The sequence below is a fragment of the Nylanderia fulva genome, unplaced genomic scaffold (genome assembly GCF_048542155.1).
Source record: "Nylanderia fulva isolate GAGA-0341 unplaced genomic scaffold, ASM4854215v1 Scaffold3, whole genome shotgun sequence".
Lineage (NCBI taxonomy): Eukaryota > Metazoa > Arthropoda > Insecta > Hymenoptera > Formicidae > Nylanderia > Nylanderia fulva.
Window position 1 is genome coordinate 1,399,936 of NW_028190368.1, and position 10,851 is coordinate 1,410,786.

General features: G+C 36.9%; 1 long non-coding RNA gene across 2 annotated transcripts in view; it reads left to right on the forward strand.

The window, feature by feature from the left end:
- The window catches only part of LOC114944880 (uncharacterized), a 33,714-nt gene that overhangs the window by 18,411 nt on the left and 4,452 nt on the right, over nucleotides 1–10,851 (forward strand). The window contains exon 3 of one of the 2 annotated variants that reach the window (XR_003822317.2): nucleotides 7,864–8,071. The exons of the other annotated variant lie outside the window; for it this stretch is intronic. This is a non-coding gene — a long non-coding RNA (uncharacterized LOC114944880). Of the gene's footprint in view, nucleotides 1–7,863; nucleotides 8,072–10,851 lie in introns of those variants that run through there. 2 annotated transcript variants of the gene reach the window in all.

The following is a 10,851-nucleotide window of genomic DNA, read 5'->3' on the forward strand; positions in this document are numbered from 1 at the left end:
TTAAGTATTTAATTTAATATAATATTAAGTGTGTACTATGCATAACTATATTAAAATTAATGCTTAAAAGCAATTTTTGATACATATTATGCTATTACGCTATCCCTAGACGCAACCAAACTGCCGGTTCGTTTAGCTGTCCTCATCGTCGTCGTGCACGTACTCTCTCTCTCTCTTTCTCCCACCACTCCTATAGATATACGATTGTACCCCCTCGCTTGTACCTTCCCCTCTCGCCGCGCCTCTCCTCCTCCCTTCGGTTGGGTAGTACACACGTACATACGTCACTCTACCGACACACAGCAACCTCGAATTGCCCCTCTCGCATTGTGTCCCCTTCCCGCGTGTCGCTACCAGCTGGGGTTACGACTACCAGTTTCCCCCCTCGTCCCTAGCCCCCTCCCTCCCACCCACCGGGTTCTCTCTCCTTCTCTCTCTCTCTCTTTCCTTTTCCACCGTGTTACGGCTGGTTGAGAGAGCGAGGAGGTAGAGCCCTTGTGTATCTCCTCCTTTCTTTCTACCTTCTTCGTTTTCCGCGTACGAATCCCCCCCCCCCCTCTTTACCCCCCTCCCTCTTTCTACTACACTTTTACTCCCCTGTCCCTCTATAACCTACGTGGCCCCTCAATCATGTTTTATCTCCCAACTCCGGCCGCCCTTCTCTCCCCATTTTGTTCTATACGTTTTTCCCTTCGCACCAGGAGCGTCCCTTCCCTTGTTCGCGTCGTCGCCCTCTCTCTCTCTCTCTCGTTATTTTTTCTCACTCTGTGAAAAAGAAGCTCGTCCCCCTTCTCTCTTTCTCTTCTCTCGCCGCTTTCTTTGCGCTCTCGTTCGCCGCTCGGTTTCAACCGACCGAGAAGCGATAATCGTTTCCTCCTCTCCCTTTTCTTGCCATCGTAATCTCTTCTTCCTCCCTTCTTTCCGTCTCCCTGCTCCTCCCCTCCTCCGCGACCTTCACTACCTTCTCGTTCTTGATAGATGTAGCGGGAAACCTCTGTGCGATCGTTCCTCTTCTTCGGATCGCGGTTCTGTCGCAGCAAACATAGTATATAAATGTTATATACTTAAGCATGTTACATGTAACGTATATGTTAGTTGTAATTTCCCAATCGTAGATGTAACATTTTTAATATTACATATATTACATTGTAGTTGTATTGTCATTATATCCCAAGATAGCACTGACTTATCAATACACCAATGTGCTATTTGGTATATAATTAAATTAACATTTTTAATATTACATATATTACATTGTAGTTGTATTGTCATTATATCCCAAGATAGCACTGACTTATCAATACACCAATGTGCTATTTGGTATATAATTACAATATAACTACAATGTAATATATGTTATATTAAAATGTTACATCTATGAGTGGGAAATTACAACTAACACGGAATATAACAGGTAATGTAACGTGTACGTTACATGTAACATCCATGTTGTAATTTCCCAATCATAGATGTAACATTTTTAATATTACATATATTACATTGTAGTTGTATTGTCATTATATCCCAAGATAGCACTGACTTATCAATACACCAATGTGCTATTTGGTATATAATTACAATATAACTACAATGTAATATATGTTATATTAAAATGTTACATCTATGAGTGGGAAATTACAACTAACACGGAATATAACAGGTAATATAACGTGTACGTTACATGTAACATCCATGTTGTAATTTCCCAATCATAGATGTAACATTTTTAATATTACATATATTACATTGTAGTTGTATTGTCATTATATCCCAAGATAGCACTGACTTATCAATACACTAATGTGCTATTTGGTATATAATTACAATATAACTACAATGTAATATATGTTATATTAAAATGTTACATCTATGAGTGGGAAATTACAACTAACACGAAATATAACAGGTAATATAACGTGTACGTTACATGTAACATCCATGTTAGTTGTAATTTCCCAATCATAGATGCAACAATTTTAATATTACATATATTACATTTTAGTTATATTGTCATTATATCCCAAGATAGCACTGACTTATCAATACATCAATGTGCTATTTGGTATATAATTACAATATAACTACAATGTAATATATGTTATATTAAAATGTTACATCTATGAGTGGGAAATTACAACTAACACGGAATATAACAGGTAATATAACGTGTACGTTACATGTAACATCCATGTTAGTTGTAATTTCCCACTTATGGATGTAACATTTTTAATATTACATATATTACATTGTAGTTATATTGTCATATCCTAAGATAGCACTGACTTATCAATACATCAATATGCTATTTGGTATATAATTACAATATAACTACAATGTAATATATGTTATATTAAAATGTTACATCTATGAGTGGGAAATTACAACTAACATGGATGTTACATGTAACGTACACGTTATATTACCTGTTATATTCCGTTTTATTATAGCAATGTAACAATTATATATCGGTGTTTGCTGGGATAGTTCTGTAATCTCGGTGCCAGGCTACCTAAAATCCGTGTAAGCTCAAGAAAAGGGGGCTATTTTTATATTTCGCGTGTTAGAACACAATGACGATTTTAAACGTTTTTTTTTCTAGATCGAAAGAGTCGAACGTAATATGTATGTAAGTGTGCGTATGAGAATTTTGATATGGTACGTTACATATACATGTATGTATACCTATATTATATGATCATCTTAAATTTGTTATAATAATGTTAATATCGATGCAATGTCAACGTTACTCTGACTGACAATGAAAGATATTTATATGTATAAGAACGTAGAGAGAATCAAAAGTTATTACATAACAATACGTACATAAGAAAATGACGTTTAAGCAGTGCGTTCAACACACACAAATCTTAGAATTAAAATTGCGTACTATGTAAAAGATATGGTAAAATTGAATAAGTATAACTGAAGAAATTGGTTAACTTGACTAAACCTTTCAACTAAATTACTATTTTGTCGATTAAACATTTATTAGCATTTAAGTCAAATATACGTTTTGTTAGATTTAATGTGTTACATTTAATTTAATAAATATTTGTATATGTTTAAGTAACAAAATCATATTTAGTTTAACCAAGTTAACAAATTTTTTTCAGTGTACGTAAAAATGTCTTGGAAGTGTATTAATTTATGAAATGATTCGAATTTTATGTGGTTCTTTATTACCTTACAGTTAGAGATTGCATGAATTATGAAATTATACGAAAGCTCGTTCAGATTTTTCTCTCGAAAATATAAGTATAAATTGATAAAATTTAGCAAAAGCTTCCTTTTAATTCTGAATTAATAAATAGGTATCAATCTTGATCAATTGTAAAATTTATTTTCGTTGCAAGTGTAATATAACAGATACAGATTAATTTATTATCTGCATTGTTAACATGAAATAATAGAAAGAAATACTTCGATACTTTCATATTATCGTGAACACGTAAATGATGGTACGCGAAAAAAAATTAAACTACATTTAGCACTATCAAGAATGAACTTTGTACGAGCTTCGGACGTGATAATTTGATATGACTTGCATTAAGGAAATCGGAGCCTCCAAGATAGCTGTTTGATGATAGGAATCGGTGAAGGACAGAAAAGAAGGTTCCTTTTTTTTTAATACAAGGAATTTTGTTGAATATATCTCATCAAAATTGAAAATTTAAAAATTGTATTCTTTTGTTAATTAAATGCGTTGGATCTATAATATTATCGCGTGTAAAAAAAAGGTAGGCTTTATGTTCAAAATGATAGAAGAAAAATATGTAGATCTAAAACTATATATATTCTTATATATTTCGCAATTATAAATCTTATCAGAGCTATCTGATATGAATTTTGTCCACTTAATTAATGTTTGTTCAAAGTTTATATTTGTGAACACGTTAGTTGTTTAATCAATTCGTATCAAATTTTTAGAAGAAAATTCGTAAACATTTTCTAGTATATCATATCTTCATTTGATAAATTATAATCCATAATCGCATATCTCTCCCGAGTCGAAATTTTGACGCTACTCTAAACTTATAATTCCACTATATAGTAGGAGCTAAGACTGTCAAAGTGCTCTCATAACTTCTCGTTCTTATTTTTATTTTTATTGTCAGTCTTGTAACGTGATTTTGTCAGAAACTTAATTTAAGATATATTTCGTAAACCGAGGTTTTATCCTATGATTTATACAATAAACACGATATAATATCTTGTTTGAAAGAGTCGATTTAAAAAATGTAAGTAAATTTGATTAATGACGATAAAATCTAAAAATAAAATAATACATCATTCCCTCTAAAAAGCATTAAACCGTGTTATAGAGATCACGAGGAGATCAACGGTATAATTCCCAAGTAGCAAACTGACGTCATTAAAATGACGCCATTTTGACGTTTAATGACGTTGTAAACGTCAAAATGACGTCATTTCTCTTCGCTTGGATCCGCGAATTTGGACGACGTTACATTTCTTTTCGGAACCCAGGTAGCAAACTGACGTCATTAAACGTCAAAATATTTGGACATCATATTTCTTTTCCTAACCCAGGTAGCAAACTGACGTTAGTAAACGTCGAAATAACGTCATTTCTCTTCGCTTCGACCCGCGAATATTGAATGGCGTTATATTTCTTTTCGGAGCCAAAATAGCAAAGTGACGTCATTAATTGACGTTTAATGACATCATATTTTTTTTCGCAACCCAGGTAACAAACTGACGTTATTAATTGACGTTTAATGACGTCTAGTTTGACGTCGTATTTCTTTTCGGAACCCAGGTAGCAAACTGACGTCATTAATTGCCGTTTAATGACATCAGTTTGCTATCTCGGTTCCGAAAAGAAATGTAACGCGGTCCAGTATTCGTGGGTCCAAGCGAAGAGATGCGTACGTAGACCAACCAGCGGTCGACGTTCTCCGACATCTAAGATCCTCGCGCGGAGTCTTCGTGTGCAAGTGAACTGTAGAGATCTCCGTGACACGTGGGGCCGCGCTGTCGCTATTTGCGCGTACGCCGCGCCTGCGCAGTCTGCGAGTCTTCCGTTCCCTCTCGTGCATCTCTCGGCAGAGAGAGCGAGGTCTCGTTCTCCTTTTCTCTCTCTCTCTCTCCTCTCTCTAGAATCTCGCGACTCTCGCGAGAATCGTGCATTATCTAAATATACAAATCGAGGTCGGTTGCACGAACGCGAGACGAGCTCCCTTCTGTGCTTTCTTGCACCCCTCTGGTTAAATAAATTCCTTTTTTCTTCGCCTGTATTACGGATATGACGTCGTCTATTTGAGCTGGCGTAGCCACAATCTTTAATCAAACAAATATACATGGGATTTCAGAATGTTTCTTTGCTATACTAATTTGTTGCTTATCTCTTGAGCGAAACTATTATAAATTTGTTCAGAAAGGTTTTCGTTCGGAATCATTTGTTTTTCCCTTAGATAATATAATAAGAAATCTAGGGAAAAATGAAATTATTCCGATTGGAAGTATGTTTCCGAATAGATACATAAGAGCTGCCCTGATTTCGTTCCAATAATTTTGTTAAAAACAATCATTATGCTAAATTACGGTCTCATCTTGAAATAGTTGTATGAGAAAAAATTAAAATCAAAGACACAAAAAAGTACTATTTTTAACAGTTTCTTCATTTCCCAAAATTTATTAAAAATAAAGAATCTATTTTTAATCTCTTCATTAACAAAAAAATTAACTGCAAATGACTCGCACTCATTAGTGAGTTTTCTTTATCTTTTGATAGAGATATTTTGTATATTTTTCTCCTCTTGCCTTATATTCTTCTGTCCTATCCCGGATAGTTTGCACCAATCTTAAGAATATACAATATATTATCATGTTAGTAGCTGATATTTAAAAATTATTGTTAGTTGTGAAAGTGTATTATTTTTCTAGTTATAACTCGATATCATAGATCTAAAGAAAATTTGTACGGGAAAAAGAGGAAGAACAAAATAGTAATATAAGCATTACACACACACGTGCGCAAAAAACATTCTTGGAAAAATAATATTGATCTTTTATATTTAAAAAAAAATTTATGCGATATTCCATATAGTTTAGTTTAAAACAATGTAGAGAATAATCTTTCAAACACATGGAGGAAAACGTGACTGCGTAATAATGGAGATGCCGAAATGAATAGAGGACGTGGAGCAAACTAACTCCTGAAACCGAGAGCGCAAATAGAAATGCAAATCGCGTGTAAATCCTAGCAACAAAATCTCGCAATGGAACTAAAAGGAGTTTTCTCGTAGAATGTAGACACTACTAAATTATATTAATTAGCCAAAAGAAATAGGTTTATAGCAATAAAAATTCATCTATTCTTCTGTTCGTCCCTTTGCGCTGTTATACGTCAGATGTCATTTCCATTTTTTATTTCGATGATTCAAGTATAGTAGCTGATGTAATGACTAATCGGACCGAGACCGGAACTGATAATCGCGTTCTATCTCTTTACGGAGATTAATTAGTCGCGAGTCATGCTGCGACTGTTGCGTGTCGGAAATATTCGATGGCTCTGCTGCAAAATGCAATAATTTGTAATTTACTCTTAAATAGACATGTCTTTCTTCAATGAATGTCATCAGTACTTTATTATAGAGAGAGGATCATCAATGTTTTATTTATATATTTTTCGATTATATTTAATAAAAAGAGTTAAATGTTTCTTAGTAAAAGTGATGAAAAGAGTCATCATTTACAGCAAACCTTCAAAGTTCATCATTAAAGACGCATCTAAATATTTGAGATTTTTACTTTTTTACGTAATACACTTGATGCATCATGTTCTTTTAATCATTACTTTTTGTTTGAAAACGACTTTCATTATTTTCATTAGAGAGTACTCGTAAACGAAAATTTTTTTCATTGCTACTTTTGCGTTTTTACTAGAAATGATTATGAAAAATTAAGATTCGTCACACCGGATATATCATAATGAAAAAGAGAAATGAAAAATTTCTTTTATTCTTAAGAAAATGTTAAGGGTAACATAATTATGAGGAACTTTGTGAATCCCTAAGATCTTATAAAAGATTAACATATGGATAGTTTATTGCATTTGTGCTTCTTGAACCGTAAAAGATTTAGATTTATGGATACCCCTGCGCAGAAAAAGGATCGAATTGTTACCAAAACTTGTCCTTATTTTTAAAGAAGTATTTGTCTTTCTTTGTTGGGCATTTTTATCGCCAACTGGCAAATTTTTTTGTTCATTCTACGAAAAATTTCATGAAATATTTATACATAATTAATTTGTAACGCAAGCATTTTTACAATGTAAGAATTTCAAACATTCTCAATTTAAAATAATTAAAATTATTGCTTGATTTTTTATGTTTTTAAATTATAATTAATTTTTTTAGTATGGATCTTCTGACAATAATAAAAAATTGAAGTAAGGATTAATTGTTCATCATTTGCGCAATTTATTATTATTTACAATCCAGAAAGCTTTACTAAATAAACGTAGGGTGAAGGTAAGCATGTAAACGTGAAGTTTTACAGTTTATTGTATACAATTGTAAACTATCCAGCCTATCGCCAAAGGTTTCTGTTGCTATTTAATTGTGATCGTAACTGCAATAAAAAACTATGTCCCCGCCCAATGCGTAATCTTCCAATCTGCGCGTGTGTACGTAATATACGTGATCGGTATTTGAAGAATACCGACTATATCCTTCCTTATTCTTTCACGCTCGGAGGTCGTTCCTTGCATTTCTCTTCATCTTCTCTATAGACTTATTGTGTCTTATAGCTTTCTCTTTGAGAGCTTTCCCTATAGAACGTTCTTTTTATTCTCTTTCTTCTCGATCTCTCTGTCCTTTCTGCTACGAAAATTTGTTACAGGTCGATCGGTCATCGTCGGTGACGAGCGCCGGAACTCACAGCGAATGAGACGCTACCCTAAACCAGAGAGGGGCACTCTCTCTTTCTCTCTCTCTCTTCGTCTTGGCCCTTTCTCCGAGCGCCGGACCGTTCCGCGAATCCTCTCGTTCCCTTCGTCGCGCACGTAACCTGTGTATAGGTGATGATAACGCGTGGGCGGCTCCATCCGGCCGAGGCATGTGTGCGCGCGCGCGCACTCTCGCGCGAGTGTGTGGGCGCGAGTGCGCCCGTAGCGCGCTCACGTGTGTGCGTGAGTGCGCGCGCGCGCGCCGGAACTCGCATTGAGTCTGCGCAACGCCGACATCGGTCGATAGAGAAACGCTCTTTTGGGAAACGCTCCACGTGCCTCGCCTCGAAGAGAAGAAAGCGGGGGAGTCCCGCTCTCTCGCGCTAAAAAATAATAGTCTTTTTTTTCCCCCTCTCATCGTATAGAATATCTATACACTGTATCCAGGGAAGGATAAATTCATTCTTCTTTTCGTTCTCCTTTTTTTTTCCCTTACTTTCTCCTTCCGGCGAGTCATTCGGTTGATGACGACGATGCGAATAGGCAATCTTCGTCCTGTGTGAAGGCGGTAGCGAGAGTATGCGAGAGCGTATCGATTCATCGCGTCCTGCCGCTGATTTCAGGACAGTCTCCGCCTCGCTCGACTCTCCAACTCTCCTGGCCCTCGAGCAGGGAGACCGATATTAGAGAACGTTGGAAGGGAGGATGCCGCAAGTGCTTCGTCGTTTAATCCTTTAGCATCCTGCCTGCGTCCTAGACACGACGCGAAAGGGGAAGGAGTGTATATATATGCAAGAGACATGTATATTTGGAAATATATAGCCGCTTTTATCTTATCGATCCATCGTTTTTAAAGATACTCTTCTTCCGATGATCGAATACGAAACGGATAAGAATAGTATCTGTGTAAGAATAGAATGATATAATTGAATTAAAAATATTTAATTAATGAAGTAAAATAATTGATGAATAGTAAATTTCTATACAATATATATAAGTATCTTTGACAAATAGCCAGACTCCTGCAGATTATTCAGCAACAAGAATACGCACATGTGATAAGTCTTATTAACTTAATTCTACGTTTTTTATCCGTTAATTCTACTTTTTTTCCCTATAAGAACGATCGTTTGATTAGCGCGACGAGAACAACTCGATAATGATCGAAGTTTAAATTAACTTGGAACAGAGATTGATTATTCCAACATAGAAGTTTACTCGACGTCGCACGAATAAGGTTTCACCTTGTTAGTTTTATTTCTAAAAAACGTTTGAAGGGTTTAATCATTTTTTTCAATTTTCCGATACCTTTCCGCGCGAAACGTCAGAAAATTTAAACGAGGGAAAAATTCTACTTTTTGATATCGAACATCGAAAGAAATAAAGACAAGTTCACGCGTGTGGAAGCCCAGTTCGCCTACGCGCAAACCACCTCGATAAGACCGAAGCACACAGCATAGAGGCCTGTGCGTCTTCGCACAGAAGGGGAAGGGAGAGGCTTTCGCATTCCCCGGAGCCCCTCCTGGCGCGAGGGTACATTATTCATTCTCCACTACACCCGCAGGCAGTACGAGGGGTGCGCCGTGTGCGTGTTTCGCGGCCCGCGTGTGTGTGTGCGTGCGCTCGCGCGAGCGGATCGCTTATACACGTCCGTGCGTGCGTGCGTGCGTATGCGATCTGGCACAACCGAGGGGGGAAGATTCGAGGAGAAAGAAGAAGACCTCCGCGTCCATGGAAGAGAGAAGTGGTGGCGGAAAGGGTGGCGGCATTACGGAGAGAGAGAAGCCCGAAATCCCGAGGATTGCCCGCCAATGGGAAGAAGCGAGATGGGGCGCGAGCGAACGAGAGGGAGATAGTTCACGCGCGATGTCCCTTACACACGATGGGAATATGTTCTCGAATAAGAAGCAAGGTGTTTCTTCGAGATCTTCAGCCCATTCGCGATCGGGTCTTATTGGTTCTTCGAATTTGGGATCCTTGACGAACAGTTGGAAATTATAGTTCAAGATATTCATTGAAGCGTATTGTGATCCCTTCCCAAGTAGCAGACTGACGTCATTAAACGTCAAACTGACGTCATTCGACGTCAGTCTATAGGTTATAACAACTTGCTTCAAACTTCAAGTCGGTTTTAAACTTTGTCCAACAAGTCTGTCGGAAAATGTATAAAATATATATAACATTATAGAATATCTTATGATTGAATTATTACTTTATATTAATTATTAAAAAATTATTAATATAATGTAGAATACATCGATATACAGATTATATAAATTGTATATTTGATAGATTATAGCTTAGATTACTGATTTTGAATTTGGCTGCCAGACTAAAATTGGTTGAGGCGAAATGTATAATTTGACCGAAAAAAAAGCCAAAGTCTAAACCCGCGTGGTGTAACCGTGCCTTGTTCTCGCCCCGAACGCGCTCAGCCCTCTTCACTTCCGACGCACTTCCCCGGGGAGGCTGCAGCCAATCAGCGGCCGAGTCACGCGGCCGCAGGCTGACTCTCTTCGCGTCTCTAATGTAAGTTGTCGAAGATACAGGCATCGCGCGGTGTATACTTTGTAAAGGTACCTCTTCTTCCCTCCTTTCCCGATAACGTGGGTCCTGCCTGCGTCAAACGTATCATTGAAATCATCCTTCTGGCTACCTGCGTCGACGAGCTTCGACTGAAGGAGGGGAAGCTAAGCTAAAAGATCTTGTCCGATCTTCTACCATCCTGGTAGACCTGCAACTACAAAGTGGTCCATACGGGTCTCACATTATCCTAAAATGTCGGCGATCCATGGCATGTTTTGATTACATATTTTGTAATCGTAGTCGAAAGAGGTGGCGAATCATTTTTTTCGCTATGGGATTAAACAAAATTAGATAGTGTTTCCGGGGAATTGAAAATGGCGATTGTATATCATTCATATGTCGGCCAAAAGATTATA